This window comes from Ctenocephalides felis, unplaced genomic scaffold, assembly GCF_003426905.1.
Source record: "Ctenocephalides felis isolate EL2017-DRISC unplaced genomic scaffold, ASM342690v1 CF-g0.4_SCAFFOLD_02194, whole genome shotgun sequence".
Taxonomy (NCBI): domain Eukaryota; kingdom Metazoa; phylum Arthropoda; class Insecta; order Siphonaptera; family Pulicidae; genus Ctenocephalides; species Ctenocephalides felis.
In genome coordinates, this window is record NW_020538348.1 from 29,592 (window position 1) to 47,736 (window position 18,145).

An 18,145-nucleotide genomic window follows, 5' to 3' on the forward strand; every position below is an offset into this window, starting at 1 on the left:
GAACGAAACCGCATTTCGAAGAGTTCGGGTTTCCGGTTATCGGGAGGGTCGCAAGAATATAAAATCTCTAGGACACACAACCCGCCGTAATCCCACAGAACGTCAACGAACGGTAATGTCCGATGTTGCAAAGTGGACTGGCTCACACGTTGAGTGAATTATTTAAGAGCACGCATTTACGCGAAACTCCATCATTCGCCGGCAAGCCGTTTAAAGCAAGCGGCAGTCTGGTAATGTTATACGACTCTCAGCCAGAGGTGGTCCGGGAACAGTATCCGAGGACCGCAATGTGCGTTCGAAATGTCAATGTTCATGTATCCTGCAGTTCACATGTCGACGCGCAATTAGCTGCGTTCTTCATCGACCCACGAGCCAAGTGATCCACCGTTTCAGGGTGATTTTATATATATTTATACATGTTTCGATCGTGATCCCCTCGAAATCGTTTAAGATAACTCGGGCGATTCTGAAACTAGTATGATTATTATGGTTACAATTAGTACACCGTAAAGCTTTCGTTTTCGGACGAGATACAAAATCTCGTTTCAAAAAAATTGAAATATGAATATTCACTGTGTGTGAGATTGAAAAATCTGCTTTCGCTGATTTTCATTTTCTTAAAACAACGCAATGAAGCGAATGTTCAAATTCGCACAATTGAATAAAATGTGCAGAGTATATAGAAATACTAACGCAAGCGTTTACTACAATCGACTTTTAAAACACTAGACTTCATCTAGCGCCAAAGAAATTGATTGAGCTATGCGTTTAAAGTATAATATTCAAAAAGAACGCCGTTTTCACAACGAACTTCGTCATTCGCTCAGGCATTCTGGCGATACCGAGCAGATATAACATGGGCAGTGCTCTCACACAATGCATAAGAGCGCTAAGCGGTTGTAAACTGCGTCACGCTGCTTTTGCACACTGCGCAATATTTTGCGACTAGCTCCGGTCAAACGTTAATGAAACGAATGATCATTGCCAGAGGCTACAAAATCTCGTTTCAAAATGAAATATGAATATTTCACTGGTGTGAGATTGAAAAATCTGCTTCGCTGATTTTCATTTTCTTAAAACAACGCAATGAAGCGAATGTTCAAATTCGCACAATTTGAATTAAATGTGCAGAGTATATAGAATACTAACGCAAGCGTTTACTACAATCGACTTTAAAACACTAGACTTTCATCTAGCGCCCAAGAATTGATTGAGCTATGCGTTTAAAGTATAATATTCAAAAAAGAACGCCGTTTTCACAACGAACTTCGTCATTCGCTCAAGCATCTGGCGATACCGAGCAGATATACATGGCAGTGCTCTCACACAATGCATAAGAGCGCTAAGCGGTTGTAAACTGCGTCACGCTGCTTTTGCACACTGCGCAATATTTTGCGACTAGCTCCGGTCAAACGTTAATGAAACGAATGATCATTGCCAGAGGCTTTGCCCACAGTATATTATACTATGGGAGCGCACAACATTTAGTCTGCAACATTATATTGCGACATATAGCACACGTTTCATTCACTTAATAGTAAATGTACGTTAATGATCCTTCCGCAGGTTCACCTACGGAAACCTTGTTACGACTTTTACTTCCTCTAAATAATCAAGTTTGGTTATCTTCCCAGCAACATCGGCAATGTCGAAACGCTGCCGCGCACCGGTCCGAAGACCTCACTAAATAATTCAATCGGTAGTAGCGACGGGGGTGTGTACAAAGGGCAGGGACATAATCAACGCAAGCTTATGACTCGCGCTTACTAGGAATTCCTCGTTCATGGGGAAGAATTGCAAGCCCCAATCCCTAGCACGAAGAGGCTTCAACGGATTACCGGACCTTTCGGCCAGGAAAACCTGCTGATCTCTTCAGTGTAGCGCGCGTGGCCCAGAACATCTAAGGGCATCACAGACCTGTTATTGCTCAATTTCGTGCGACTAAATGTCGCCTGTCCCTCTAAGAAGATATATTTGTACGCCGGTAGTGAGAACCACAACCAACAACGACCGAAGCCGAAGCGGAGGGTCTTTGCGATACCAGAAAGTACGTCTATTTAGCAGGCTAGAGTCTCGTTCGTTATCAGAATTAACCAGACAAATCACTCCACCAACTAAGAACGGCCATGCACCACCACCCACCGAATCAAGAAAGAGCTCTCAATCTGTCAATCCTTCCGGTGTCTGGACACCTGGTGAGGTTTCCCTGTTGAGTCAAATTAAGCCGCAGGCTCCACTCCTTGTAGTGCCCTTCCGTCAATTCCTTTAAGTTTCAGCTTTGCAACCATACTTCCCCCGGAACCCAAAAGCTTTGGTTTCCCGGAAGCTGCCCGCCGAGTCATCGGAGGAACTTCGGCGGATCGCTAGCTGGCATCGTTTATGGTTAGAACTAGGGCGGTATCTGATCTCACCGGTAGGACGTCCCACAGACATGCCAGTTGAACACCGCGAGCGGTGAACCGACAGTGTGGGACACAGATTCAACTACGAGCTTTTTAACCGCAACAACTTTAATATACGCTATTAGAGCTGGAATTACCGCGGCTGCTGGCACCAGACTGGCCCTCTAATAGATCCTCGTTAAAGGATTTAAAGTGTACTCATTCCGATTACGGGGCCTCGGATGAGTCCCGTATCGTTATTTTTCGTCACTACCTCCCCGTGCCGGGAGTGGGTAATTTGCGCGCCTGCTGCCTTCCTTGGATGTGGTAGCCGTTTCTCAGGCTCCCTCTCCGGAATCGAACCCTGATTCCCCGTTACCCGTAACAACCATGGTAGTCGCAGAAACTACCATCGACAGTTGATAAGGCAGACATTTGAAAGATGCGTCGCCGGTACTAGACCGTGCGATCGGCACAAAGTTATTCAGAGTCACCAAGTCAAACGGTGAGCAAGGCAAGCCCGCCACCGATTGGTTTTGATCTAATAAAAGCATTCCTTCCATCTCTGGTCGGAACTCTATTTGCATGTATTAGCTCTAGAATTACCACAGTTATCCAAGTAATGTGGGTACGATCTAAGGAACCATAACTGATGTAATGAGCCATTCGCGGTTTCACCTTAATGTGGCTTGCACTGAGACATGCATGGCTTAATCTTTGAGACAAGCATATACTACTGGCAGGATCAACCAGGGTGCTATATATATAATAGCATAGTGCGTAAATGTCCCTCGGCGTCACCCGAGAGACCACACTTTGTATAGAAAAGTTCGATGAATATTTCTAAACAACGAATTTTCTTACATATATATATCTGAGTCGTACGATATTCCCTGGACATGACGAACAGTTTACATCGCGACTTGATATTTTATATATTCTGCGCTTACACAGAGGCTAGACCTTTAACAACCGTCGAAACGGCGGTCCGTACATGAAATTTGCGGTCCGCAGACCCAGTTAATTTCAAACAGTCTCTTTACCCTTCGTTAGATTGAAAACGTCGGGGCGAATTCATTATAAGAATTCATCGTTATAACTAACTTTTATTCTCGCTCGGAGAGTATTGAGTTGATTGCATTTGTATATTTTATTTTCCGCATAAGAGTCTTTGCGTCAACGACACATGCCCGCGGATATGCTGTACAGTATGGTTGAACACTTATAAATAAGGTCCAGAACCCGGCCGTAAACCGACATCCGAACATATACGGCGTATATTATTCTAGACACGGTCTACGACAGTTTGACCTGCAGCGACGGGTCGCCTCGGGTTACCGTGCGAACCATCACCGCGATGGTCTGGACAGGCTATATGGCGGGTCGCAAGAAAATAAATTCTCTAGGACGCGCAACCACTTTAGCAATTTTAGAGCACGTTGTGGTCCAAAAACAAACGTCCTCGCTTTAAAATTGAAATATGAATATTTCACTGTGTGTGAGATTGAAAAATCTGCTTTCGCTGATTTTTCATTTTCTTAAAACAACGCAATGAAGCGAATGTTCAAATTCGCACAATTTGAATAAAATGTGCAGAGTATATAGAATACTAACGCAAGCGTTTACTACAATCGACTTTAAAACACTAGACTTTCATCTAGCGCCCAAAGAATTGATTGAGCTATGCGTTTAAAGTATAATATTCAAAAAGAACGCCGTTTTCACAACGAACTTCGTCATTCGCTCAAGCATCTGGCGATACCGAGCAGATATACATGGCAGTGCTCTCACACAATGCATAAGAGCGCTAAGCGGTTGTAAACTGCGTCACGCTGCTTTTGCACACTGCGCAATATTTTGCGACTAGCTCCGGTCAAACGTTAATGAAACGAATGATCATTGCCAGAGGCTTTTGCCCACAGTATATTATACTATAGGAGCGCACTTGATTACAGCAATAATTTGTCGAGTAATCACAAGATTTCATATTTGTGGTCCGCAGACCCAAATAATTTCAACTCGCTCCGATCAAACGTTCATAAAACGAAAGACCATCGCTGCGAGAAGCTTTGCTAGTTCTGCTATATTCACATATATTTGACCGTAGTCAATTTGTAAAATCCTATATTATTAAAATATATAGATTTTATATTTGCGGTCCGCAGACCCAAATAATTTCAACTCGCTCCGATCAAACGTTCATAAAACGAAAGACCATCGCTGCGAGAAGCTTTGCTAGTTCTGCTATATTCACATATATTTGACCGTAGTCAATTTGTAAAATTCTATATTATTAAAATATATAGATTTCATATTTGCGGTCCGCAGACCCAAATAATTTCAACTCTCTCTGATCGAACGTTTAAAAACGAATGATCCTACCACCAGTTATCTATAGCCGCAAACCAGCATCCGAATATATACGGGGTATATAATTCTAGATGTGGCTCACAACATTATTAAAAGTTACGCTAATATATCATTGACAGACTAAAAGTATCGAATATGATGTAAAAACTACACCGGGGAATGATATCCGTACCCGCCCGAACAACATAGCGTACTTTAGCCTGAGCTTGCTCGCATCGCACTCGACACGACCTATTCCCCTATATAAGGCGCGCGGCCACAGCGTAGGTATTTGACTGAGTCCCAAGCGATGTGCATTTGACCTGCGGCGAGGGCCTGCTCGCGCTTACGGTGTGAATCGTCAAGACAAAAGTCTGGGAAAATTTCGAACTGTGAACCCTTATGATAGAAAAATTTTTGTCGAAAATTTTGTTAGATGTTCAAACAGTTTTATATATATGGACAATATGAATTATAGTTAATTATTGAGTTTTTAGGTGTTTTTTGGGTTTTTTTAAACTTTTGTATAAAATTATGTATTTATTGATTTTTATAGATCTCAATGAATATAAAACGAATTTATATATAGTTATATTATTTTTTATAATTATTTGTTTAAATTTTCTAATTTTACAATAAATGTTCAAACCAGTTTTCCTCGATTTTCTCTTAAACCGTAAAAGATACAAAAAAACTTTGTTCGTACGAAAGATGCAGAATAAAATTATGAATAAAATGGTATATAAATGGTTAGGTGTGTTCATATAATTTTCTCTAGATTTTCCGATTTTTCCGAATTTTCACGACGGCAACTCGCCTGTAGGCTACACCGTGCAAAATTCGAAGTTGTGATGTATGGAAAAAGAACTAAGAATTTTGAGACCTTTCTAATGATGTATAATAGTTTATATGTTTTCTTTAGAGAAATATCGAATCGTGAAGAGTATTGCTCCAACCTAGCCGCACTTTGCATTTTGACATGTTAACATCTACACATATTGCTCTATAACATAAAAACCGTAAAAGATACGAAAAAACTTTGTTCGTACGAAAGATGCAGAATAAAATTACGAATAAAATGGTATATAAATGGTTAGGTGTGTTCATATAATTTTCTCTAGATTTTCCGATTTTCATAACGGCAACTCGCCTGTAGGCCACACCGTGCAAAATTCGAAGTTGTGATGTATGGAAAAAGAACTAAGAATTTTGAGACCTTTCTAATGATGTATAATAGTTTATATGTTTTCTTTAGAGAAATATCGAATCGTGAGGAGTGTTGCTCTAACCTATCCGCACTTTGCATTTTGACAAGTTAACAACTACACAGATTGCCTTATACTGTCTAAACCGTAAAAGATACAAAAAAAACTTTGTTCGTACGAAAGATGCAGAATAAAATTACGAATAAAATGATGTATAACTCGATATATGTCATAATATATTTTTCATGAGATTTTTCAATTTTTACTTTAAATTAAAAATGTTTGAAATTTTTCGCTGACTTTAAATTCATTTGCGGGTTATGCTTTTTTTTACAATATTGTTTCAAATGATGTAAAAAGTTAAATTAGCGAGGTGCCTCAATATGCAAAAAATTGGCCCACTCTATTGATATTTCTTAGTAAAACCCGTATATTAACCACAGTTTTCTAAGAAACCAATGACTAGGGTGGGCCGAATCATTATAGAAGTAAAATTAAGCGATATGGGCACCTTTTCATATGAAATATATGTGTTATTTAAATGAATTTTGACTTCAAAACCATATATCGCAAATAACTCTTTAGCCAGCGAAATTTTCAATAAAATACTGTTTTTAATAAGTTAATATATTAATTTAGGCATGTGAATAATTCAAATTGTGAGTTATATTTTGATTGATAGTTTGTACGGGGGTTTTTAAATCGGGTTTAGTTTGTTGTTATTTATTTCCATCAGAGTGCGCTAGTATTTTTTATAATAATTCTCGAAGTTTCGAAAGGATATATTAATGTGAAAATTGGCATAAATCTTCATTCAGTTCTCCAGTTAGACGTGAAGTATCAATGGCGAATTCTTATTTAAATTCAGGCGCAAGTGCTAGTAATTTGAATCATATGCGCTCGCATGATCAAATTACATTTGGGGAAGCAAATGAATTTACTGGAGTAAATCTTCCGACAAGTATGGAAATTATCAGGTATTATTTTTATTTGGCCGAAGAATCAAAAAAACAAAATAAAATGTTTTCATATAAAACATTTACTCCAAATGTGGTAACGAAATTGATTCAGACGTGGGAAAAAATTGATATTCCAATTATGGAGAAAACGAAGTATCGCTAGAAAATTGAACCGATTGATTGATAAATATAAAAGTACAAATAAAAGCAAGTCTACCCAAGCATCATTTCAGGAGTTTGTAGAATCCACGAAAGAATTATTTTATATTGGAAAATGCAAATGCGATTTGCGAAGATTACTGTGTTCCTGTGGATTGATCCCAAAACATTTACAAGCGTTTATGATGGATCAACATAATGAGAGGAAATCTACGATACCAGAATATATTATAAAAATTGAAGATGAAGTATCAGAATCTACAATAACTAGCAATATTACTCCAGGTGACACATATACTCCAGATGTTGATTTTGATTTAAAAGCAGTTCGGAAAGTTTACAAAATACTTCTCATATAAAACGTGGTCCATATAGTCGAAGATATAAGGCTCCAAGCTATGCCTTAATGTGCGACAGATTTGCAATTTCTGATAGAGTTGGGTCTGGCGTGGTGACGGCAATCCTGCGTGACCTGGGCATAACGGATGATTGGGGCAATCCTGTCATTATGGACAAAATAAAAGCGTTCGCGAGAGGCAGAAAAATAGGCAAGCTCTACACAAACGATATGATTCTTCTGAATTAATAGCATTTTCATTCGACGGCCGAAAAAATGATTCTATTACCATGGAAAAAATCGATAAGAAGTTTCACCCACGAATGATTAAAGAAGCGCATTTAGTTATTTTAAAGGAACCGAATGGCCAATTGTTGGGTTACACAAAATTGGAAAATGAAGATTCGGAAAGTAAAGTAATCAAATGAACGAGTTTTTCGCCGATAAAGGAATAGCTCTCGATTCTTTGATAGGCATATGTTGCGATGGTGAACCAGCAAATACAGGCGTAAAAAATGGTATTTTACGTCGATTTGAAATTCAGTTAAACAGGCCACTGCATTGGTTTGTGTGTCTTCTCCACTTTAACGAACTTCCACTTCGCCATTTATTTAACTATTTGGAAAAATCATTGACCACTGGACCACGAACAAAAACTGGAATATTAAGCAAACAAATTGAAACATGCGAAAATATACCGGTGAGTTATAACATATTTACTATTTTTAATACCCTATGTTCAAATTCAATATAATTTATTTTTCCTATATACTTCCAGCCGGTAAAAGACTTTGAAACAATCCCACTTGAAAATTTGGCTGATATAAGTCCTGCTGAATCGACAACTGACTCAAGTTATTTAATAAAAATAGCTAAAGCAGTTGCTTCTGGAGAAGTATCGACAGACTTAGCTAACATGAAACCAGGGCCAATAGCACATTCCCGTTGGCTCACGAAGGCTAGTAGGTTACTTCGGTTATATGTAACTACTAATAAGCCTTCCAAAAATTTGAAAATTCTGGCAAACTACGTAATGAAAGTATATATTCCAATGTACTTTAACATTAAATATTACAACTCTGTGGTGTATGGTAGTATATTATTTTATAAATTTATTAGCTGGACGCAATATTTAGACTCGAATTTGAGACAAATTGTGAACAATGTTGCTAAAGAAAACGCATACTATGCTCACTCAGAAAATATTTTATTAGCAATGTTGTTTGATAATAAAAAGGAAATACGAGATTCAGCTATAAGAAAAATCTTATATTACCGTAATAATGTGGAAGACCTGACGCAATTGAGAGATTACAAAACACCCGAAATAAATTTCGAATGCACCGACTATACTAATATGATAGATATGGATGATTATTCAAATATATCCGAACCAGCCTTTACGCTAAATATTCCTCATGAACATCTAGTACAATATCTACAAAGCAATGAGTGTCCATGGAGTGACCCTAAAATTCCGGTCCACATTCAGGGAACTGAGAGACATGTTCAATTACTGGCTAATGTATCAAAACGCGTATTAGAGCAAAATCGCGAAGGTGTTATGACAGCGACACTACTATCTCGTGAAAAGCATCCTCGACTGGAAAGCAAGCAAGATTTCAGATATTAATTTATTTAAATTGTATTAGCTAAATGTAAGAAATTTTATTTTAAATAAAAATGTAACTTAAAGAAATAAAAATGTTGTATTTAAACCATGTCATGTAAATAAATAATAGAATAAATATATGTCATTCCTAAAAAACCCAAAAACAATATTTTTCTTCAAAAGTAGTTTGACCTGTTTTGATGCATGATTCTAGGTTAGGCTTACTCGCAAATGTCCCCTAACAGTTTACTTGATGTAGTCTGATGTACCCGTAAGTTACTGATTTCAAAAAGCCGGAAAATGTTTTTAACCTGTTTCGATGCATGATTCTAGGTTAGGCTTACTCGCAAATGTCCCCTAACAGTTTACTTGATGTAGTCTGATGTACCCGTAAGTCACTGATTTCAAAAAGCCGGAAAATGTTTTTAACCTGTTTCGATGCATGATTCTAGGTTAGGCTTACTCGCAAATGTCCCCTAACAGTTTACTTGATGTAGTCTGATGTACCCGTAAGTTACTGATTTCAAAAAGCCGGAAAATGTTTTTAACCTGTTTCGATGCATGATTCTAGGTTAGGCTTACTCGCAAATGTCCCCTAACAGTTTACTTGATGTAGTCTGATGTACCCGTAAGTTACTGATTTCAAAAAGCCGGAAAATGTTTTTAACCTGTTTCGATGCATGATTCTAGGTTAGGCTTACTCGCAAATGTCCCCTAACAGTTTACTTGATGTAGTCTGATGTACCCGTAAGTCACTGATTTCAAAAAGCCGGAAAATGTTTTTAACCTGTTTCGATGCATGATTCTAGGTTAGGCTTACTCGCAAATGTCCCCTAACAGTTTACTTGATGTAGTCTGATGTACCCGTAAGTTACTGATTTCAAAAAGCCGGAAAATGTTTTTAACCTGTTTCGATGCATGATTCTAGGTTAGGCTTACTCGCAAATGTCCCCTAACAGTTTACTTGATGTAGTCTGATGTACCCGTAAGTTACTGATTTCAAAAAGCCCGGAAAATGTTTTTAACCTGTTTCGATGCATGATTCTAGGTTAGGCTTACTCGCAAATGTCCCCTAACAGTTTACTTGATGTAGTCTGATGTACCCGTAAGTTACTGATTTCAAAAAGCCGGAAAATGTTTTTAACCTGTTTCGATGCATGATTCTAGGTTAGGCTTACTCGCAAATGTCCCCTAACAGTTTACTTGATGTAGTCTGATGTACCCGTAAGTACTGATTTCAAAAAGCCGGAAATGTTTTTAACCTGTTTCGATGCATTATTCTAGGTTAGGCTTACTCGCAAATGTCCCCTAACAGTTTTACTTGATGTAGTCTGATGTACCGTAAGTTACTGATTTCAAAAAGCCGGAAAATGTTTTTAACCTGTTTCGATGCATGATTCTAGGTTAGGCTTACTCGCAAATGTCCCTTAAAAGTTTACTAGATGTAGTTTGAAATTATATATAAATACTGAATATTTTGTTAAAAAGGAAATAAATATACTGAATATTTTATTATAAAAGAATCGAAATATTTATAGGTTGGAAGTTACTAATTATTTAGAGTATATTACAAAAATTAAATAAAAATAGCAACTTGCACGTATTTTGCACATTGACAACTTACACGTATTCTGAAAATTGACAACTTGCACGCATTATGCAAATTGACAACTTGCACGTATTTTACACATTGACAACTTGCACGCATTTTGCATTATAGATAACTTATACGTACTTTGCTTATTAGCAACTTGTACGCATTTCCAAGAAATTTAGCAAAAAACATTCTCCCTATTTAGAATTTAATGAATTATATCATATATTTATATTAAAAATTATGAAAAGTTTCTCTTAAAAACATATATTTCGTAAACTTACAAAATATTTATAACTATTCTCTTGACATTATGGTTATTGAAAGAAATAATAATATTTCTAGTATTGGAATTTGTCAATAAGTTTTGATTTACGTGCTGACTCACGCACGTTGTACAAAATAGCTAGGTAGATACCGAAGAAGTGTCACATGTACAGCATGTACAAGTTTTCGACTGTCAAGCCTACTGATTGTGGCATGCTGCAATGCGACGGCTTAAGGCTTATGCTCTAATAGCGTGGGGTGACGTCAAGCCAACATGACGAATCCCCAAGCCAAGGGCTGAGTCTCAACGGATCGCAGCGTGGTAACTGCTCTGCCGAGTACAACACCCCGCCAGGTACCTAAGTCGTTTACAAACGATTCCGAGTCTCTACATCGAACTAGTGACCCATGATCGACCGCTATAGGCAAGACAGATATAACGGACGGATATCGCCCCTGTCCAGCGCCCATTCGGCTAAATATGGCTCGTGCGATAAACGGCGTGTGCCGAATACCTAATAAATCACATTGTATTGAGCCTTTCGACTCACGAGACTCTTAGAGATATCGTTGCTTACTTTGTCTAGAAAGGATACGGCCTTAGAGGCGTTCAGGCATAATCCCACGGATGGTAGCTTCGCACCACCGGCCGCTCGACCGAGTGCGTGAACCAAATGTCCGAACCTGCGGTTCCTCTCGTACTGAGCAGGATTACTATCGCAACGACGATTCATCAGTAGGGTAAAACTAACCTGTCTCACGACGGTCTAAACCCAGCTCACGTTCCCTATTTGTGGGTGAACAATCCAACGCTTGGCGAATTCTGCTTCGCAATGATAGGAAGAGCCGACATCGAAGGATCAAAAAGCAACGTCGCTATGAACGCTTGGCTGCCACAAGCCAGTTATCCCTGTGGTAACTTTTCTGACACCTCTTGCTGAAAACTCTTCAAGCCAAAAGGATCGATAGGCCATGCTTTCGCAGTCCCTGTGCACACTGAACAACGGGATCAAGCCAGCATTTGCCCTTTTGCTCTACGCGAGGTTTCTGTCCTCGCTGAGCTGGCTTAGGACACCTGCGTTATTATTTGACAGATGTACCGCCCCAGTCAAACTCCCCGCCTAGCAGTTTCCTCGAATCGGATCACGCTAGAGTATTGTTGGCGATCGGCGCAATGGCTCACACCACTCTTATGCGCTTGGCTCTAGAAAACCGTGACAGTCGGAACGCAAGTTTTCGACGCACGCTTTCCGCCCAATCGAGTAAGTAAAGAAACGATGAAAGTAGTGGTATTTCACCGACGATATTACTATCTCCCACTTATGCTACACCTTTCATGTCTCCTTACAATGCCAGACTAGAGTCAAGCTCAACAGGGTCTTCTTTCCCCGCTATTTTTCCAAGCCCGTTCCCTTGGCAGTGGTTTCGCTAGAAAGTAGATAGGGACATTCATTCATTCATTATTTATTCTTATTCTGTATAGCTCGAGCTTTCACTCATTGCTATGTAGCGTCTACTTAATAATTGTTTATTTCTCAATTTAAATATTATATTTGTGGGTGTTGTGCAGGACCTTTGGCCGTCAGTGGGCTGACGTTTCCATCCCTAACCACGTGGAGGCGGTCCTGCATTTCTAGCTTCAGTTTGGATTATAGGTTTTAGCTTTGGTTTTGCACTTCATTTCTGGTTTTAATGGCTCGTGCTGCAAAAGCAACAAGCCCCAGGTAATTGGCTTTGGTTTCCAGGTACACATCAAGGTTTGTGTTCCCTGCTATTTCAAAGAGGCTTTGCCTTCTTACTTCATCATATCTGTCGCACATGACCAGCATGTGCGTGCTTGTCTCACTTTCTCCACAGAAGGGACATTTGTCGTCTTCTGTGGCGCCCCTTGTGTAAAGTGTGTGCCTAAACGGACCGTATCCGGTCAGAATGTACACGCACTCTCTACTGGGTTTAAACCACTTGTTCCTTGTAGCGTATGTAATATCGCCAATGAAACCGTAGGTTATCCTACCCGTGTTTGCCAATTCCCATCTTTTCTGCCATTCCAGCTTTATTGCTTCATTTATCATTTTAACCTCTAGATTGAGGGTTTCCCTGCTTGGGTTCGCTATTGGATTGAAATTATAATTGTTCCAGCTAACTTTCTCGTTTCTTTTTACAAGGTTTATGATGCCTTGTTGTGTAATTCTAGGTCTAGTGGCATTTTGCCACTTATTGTTTGTAATGCATTTGTTGCGGTGGTACGGCACGCCTTGGTGAGTGTCAGCAGAATTATTCTTTGCGCGGCGTTCAAGTTTCTAAGGTTGTGCGTGTGGGACGACTTGTCGAACCACGCAGCAGCGCTGTATGTTGCTATAGGTATTATCACTGCTTTGTACAAAGTGTCAAGGGTGCCTCTTTTAAGGCCCCATTCCTCCTTTGCAACCCTCCTGATTTTCAAGATGAAGCTGACTAGCTTCTCCCTCAGAACTTAGTGTGCGCTACAAGTTTAGCCTGTTATCATAGTAATCCAAGTATCGCACTTCTTTTGTATATTTCAGCTATTGTCAACTTTGATAATCGGTGTCTGCCTTCAGTAAATTTGCTTTATCTCATTGCGACAGTTTTTCACTGCTGTCTCACTTGTGCACCAGTCCTCAATTTTATAATCGTTGTTGCTTCATAATTTTGTTTATTCATTCATGTCTTATTTGCTTTATTACATTTTGTCTGCCTATTACATTTTCACTTGCGTCATCAGTTCATCAGTCCTCATTTACGCATCGTCATCACCAGCTAACAGACCACTTTAAGACCTTCTCTTCTCTCCAGATCATTTCTGGAGTTTCCTTTAATTATTAACGCCAAGTCATCTGCGTATGCAATGGGTTCACATTTTCTCCTAGCTGAACTAGGCCGTCTAGAAGAACGTCCATGCAGAAGTTCCATGCAACAGGACCAATTATTGATCCTTGTGGACATCCCTTCTGCATGCCTCTTCCAACCTTCTTCGTGTTGCCTCTTACATAGGCGCTTCGTCTTTTAAAGTAGTCCTTGACTATATTTACCATATGGCTGCTGCAGTTTGCCTGCGTCAGCCTATGTGTGATGGCGGGCCACCACAGGTTATCGAAGGCACCTTCAACATCCACAAATATAGCAAGTACATACTTCATATTCGTTGCCATGCATTTTCTAAAAGTTAGCAGTGCGTCCTCCGTGGAGACGCCTGCCTTAAAGCCAAATTGTCGTGCATTGCACATATTCATTTCTGTATAATTTGTCTTAATACGCTCTACGAGTATTTTCTCGTAGATCTTTCCCATCACTGGCAGAAGGGCGATTGGACGGTATGATTTGGCAAGCTTTCTGTTTTCACTCCCTCGTTTGGGAATTAGACATAGGTTTGCCTGTTTCCAATCGGTAGGAAAACTGCCATCTTGAAAGCATTTATTTAGTGTTGTAAGGATTGCTTGTTTGTTATGACTCCATAATTTTTTAATTATTTCGCCAGTGAAGCCGTCTTCTCCTGGGGCTTTTTTATCTTTCAGTTTTAGTAATGCCCGTTCTACATCAACAGAGTCGATGATTGGTTCGAGGTTCTGGTTTTGATATTGGCGTATGTTTTCTCTAATTTTAATGTGATCAGCGTTCTCTTGCTGATCATCTGTAGGTAGGCACTTTTTAAGAAGGACGTTTACAGTTTCTTCCCATGTTTCACTGAAGTTCCCGGAAGGGAGTTCTAGTGAGCATAGAGAAGCCTTCTTGTTTATTTTATCGCATACAATTTTGTATACTATACTCCAGGGATCTTCGTTACCAACACTTGTCACAAAGTCTCTCCATGAGGTTGTTTTACGTTCTCTAATTTCTCTGACATAGTTATTTCTTGCCCTTTTGTATGCCTGCATTTTGATTGGTACGTCATCAAGACATAGTCTCTTGGCCCGCAAGAGACACTTTTTAGTTCTATTAGTTTCCCGCCTTAGACAAGTCAGCTCCTCCGACCACCATGGCATGACCTTGCTTCCGGCTTTCCTTTTGGGCATGGATTTGTCACAGATTGCTTTTAGCTTTCTGTTAAATATCTTAATAGCCCTATTTGGGTCTAACCTCTGCAGAGACTCCAGACTTTGTTGGTCGAATTCCCTCTCCACCAGTTCCCCGAACCTGTCCCACTTAGCCTTTCATGTGTTATAGCCTGTTTGATTCTTTATTTGCCTTGTGACTGATGCTTCAAGCACTACTTCAAATGTTAAAAGACTGTGATCACTGGTGGTCGCTATATCACTCACATTCCAGTTGATCACTTTTGAAGACATATTCGGGGTTGTAAGTGTTACATCTATATTTGTGTCCCCAGCTTCACTTTGGTATGTGTAGTTGTGACCAGGCTCATTCAAAACAACTAGGTTATTAGAGGCGATCCACTCCTCTAGTTCCTTGCCTCTGCTATCCAGAGTTTTCGAAAACCACAGACCAGATTTTGCATTTGCGTCTGTCGTGACTATGATGCGGCGGCCGGCCAGGTTCCTGAGGATTCTGTCCAGCTTTCGCAGGAAGATACTTATGTCGACTGAGAACTGCATGTAGCAGTTTACGAGATACAAGCTTTCTTTACAAGTACATATTTCTACGCACATTATATGATCACATTCCAGCTCTGATCTTTGAAAGATATCATATTCTCCGTCTCTTACTACGATTGCAACCCAAGGATTGGTCGTTTCCGGTTGTAGTACTCTCAGTCCTGCTGAGGTGTACCCTTTTATTATGCCCCTTATTGAGTAAGGTTCTTGAATACAGAGTATGTCAAGTCCTAACTGATGAAAAATAAGTTCTAGGTTGGCTGCTGCGGATTTAGACCTTTGTGCGTTAACTTGGGCTGCTTTTAATCCCATGAAATTTTATTTTTGTAAATTTGAAGCTGTTTCTCGTACTCAGGACATAACTTCCAAGTCACCTTGTGGCCTGTCTCCTTGCGTTTATTTCTTACGCAGTTTACGCATTTTGCGTCTTGCTCTTTGGAGCAGTAACTTGTGGTGTGTTCACTGCTGCCACAATTCTCACAAATAGGTTTCTCAATTCTGCATACTCTCGCTATGTGTCCATATGCATGGCACTTATAGCAACGAGGAATTTTTACATACTCGCTGAGCCTGTATGTACGCCAGTCCATGTAGACTCTGCCCTCGTTGAGTAGTCTACTGGCGTGCTTTCCGGGTAATTGGATTACCCAGTTGTTTTTACCAAATTTTGTTTTGAATTTGGTTACCACTTTGCACTCCTTTCTTAGAAGCTCTGCCTCTGCTTCCTCTAAGTGTTCAAAATTCTTTAGAATTAGACAGTCCAGGAAGTTTTCTTCCTGGCAGTCTTCTTCTACATCATACATAATTAGTTGTGGTTGTAGCTTTTTGGGCTCTTCCACAACTAATTTTGTGCACTCAGATTTGCTCTTTTAATTATTTCTATATCTCGCTTGGTTTCAACCTCTAAGACAACTCCTTTATTTCGGAGTTGCCGTATGCCTCTGACTTTTATTTGTTTATTAATATCTTTAAGACCAGTTTTTACGTGGTCTTTTATTTCGTCATTAGATCTCCTGTCTGTTTTGTCACATTCAGGCTTGATATATATAAATTCGCTTTTTGTTTTCTGTTGAACTATTTGCGTTGGGACTTTTGGGTTGGGTGCTCTAGATGCCACATTTGCATATGACATGTTTGTGGTTCTTTCCTTATATTTGGTCTCTGTTTTTCCGCGCTCTAAAATTTCTTTTTGAAGCATAAGCTCCAAATTAGACCATTTTTCAAGGATGAACTTGATTGCGCCTTTGGACACTTTATTTGAGTCATTGAAGAGAAAACTTTCAAGTTGTTCTCTTTCAATTTTAACCTTAGTCAAACTATCCGCAGATAGATTGGTTGTGCTCTCTTTAGGGATTGTAACCCCTTTCTCTACCACATTCTCTTTAGGGGTTTTATCCCCTTTTTCCACTATTTTCTCTTTGGGGGTTGCATCCCCTTTTTTAGCCACTTTTTCTTTAGGGGTTGTATCCCCCTTCTCCACCGCTTTTTCTACATTTTTGGCTTCTGCCTTTTGGGCAGCGGCCGTTTTGGACAACAAGTTGTTCGTTTTAGTTTTAAGTTTTTGCGTACTCATTATTGTTCCCACGAGTATAGGAGATTAACAGTCGACCCAGGTAGCGCTCCCAGTGCCTGGGCAAGCCTATTACTGCCGAGGTGTCGGCTGGTGCCTCGGAGTTGGTCGCTCAGGGCTGTATTTCCTCACAGCCATTCACTCCGTCGGCGCGCACCCTACCTTAGAGTTGAGGGTGTTTTTTATAGAGGATCCTTCCTCGTGACCCGGGCGATTAAGCCAAGGACCCCGTTCTCCAGAGACATGACCTAGAGCTTGCGGTATGTGCCGCTTTTATGTGGGGATCAAAGATGTTCTTGCCCCACAACCTTCCTCCTTTACCCGGGCTTAGGACCGGCAGCAGCGCGCAAGAATACGTCTGCAGGCGGAGTTAGTAGATAGGGACATTCATTCATTCATTATTTATTCTTATTCTGTATAGCTCGAGCTTTCACTCATTGCTATGTAGCGTCTACTTAATAATTGTTTATTTCTCAATTTAAATATTATATTTGTGGGTGTTGTGCAGGACCTTTGGCCGTCAGTGGGCTGACGTTTCCATCCCTAACCACGTGGAGGCGGTCCTGCATTTCTAGCTTCAGTTTGGATTATAGGTTTTAGCTTTGGTTTTGCACTTCATTTCTGGTTTTAATGGCTCGTGCTGCAAAAGCAACAAGCCCCAGGTAATTGGCTTTGGTTTCCAGGTACACATCAAGGTTTGTGTTCCCTGCTATTTCAAAGAGGCTTTGCCTTCTTACTTCATCATATCTGTCGCACATGACCAGCATGTGCGTGCTTGTCTCACTTTCTCCACAGAAGGGACATTTGTCGTCTTCTGTGGCGCCCCTTGTGTAAAGTGTGTGCCTAAACGGACCGTATCCGGTCAGAATGTACACGCACTCTCTACTGGGTTTAAACCACTTGTTCCTTGTAGCGTATGTAATATCGCCAATGAAACCGTAGGTTATCCTACCCGTGTTTGCCAATTCCCATCTTTTCTGCCATTCCAGCTTTATTGCTTCATTTATCATTTTAACCTCTAGATTGAGGGTTTCCCTGCTTGGGTTCGCTATTGGATTGAAATTATAATTGTTCCAGCTAACTTTCTCGTTTCTTTTTACAAGGTTTATGATGCCTTGTTGTGTAATTTCTAGGTCTAGTG

The 18,145-nt window shown here is 39.9% G+C and overlaps 1 non-coding gene across 1 annotated transcript; it reads right to left on the reverse strand.

The window, feature by feature from the left end:
* Positions 1 to 241: 241 nt before the first annotated feature.
* LOC113380522 lies at positions 242 to 396 on the reverse strand. Its single transcript, XR_003367434.1, has one exon. It is a non-coding gene; the product is annotated as a 5.8S ribosomal RNA (ribosomal RNA).
* Positions 397 to 18,145: the final 17,749 nt, after the last annotated feature.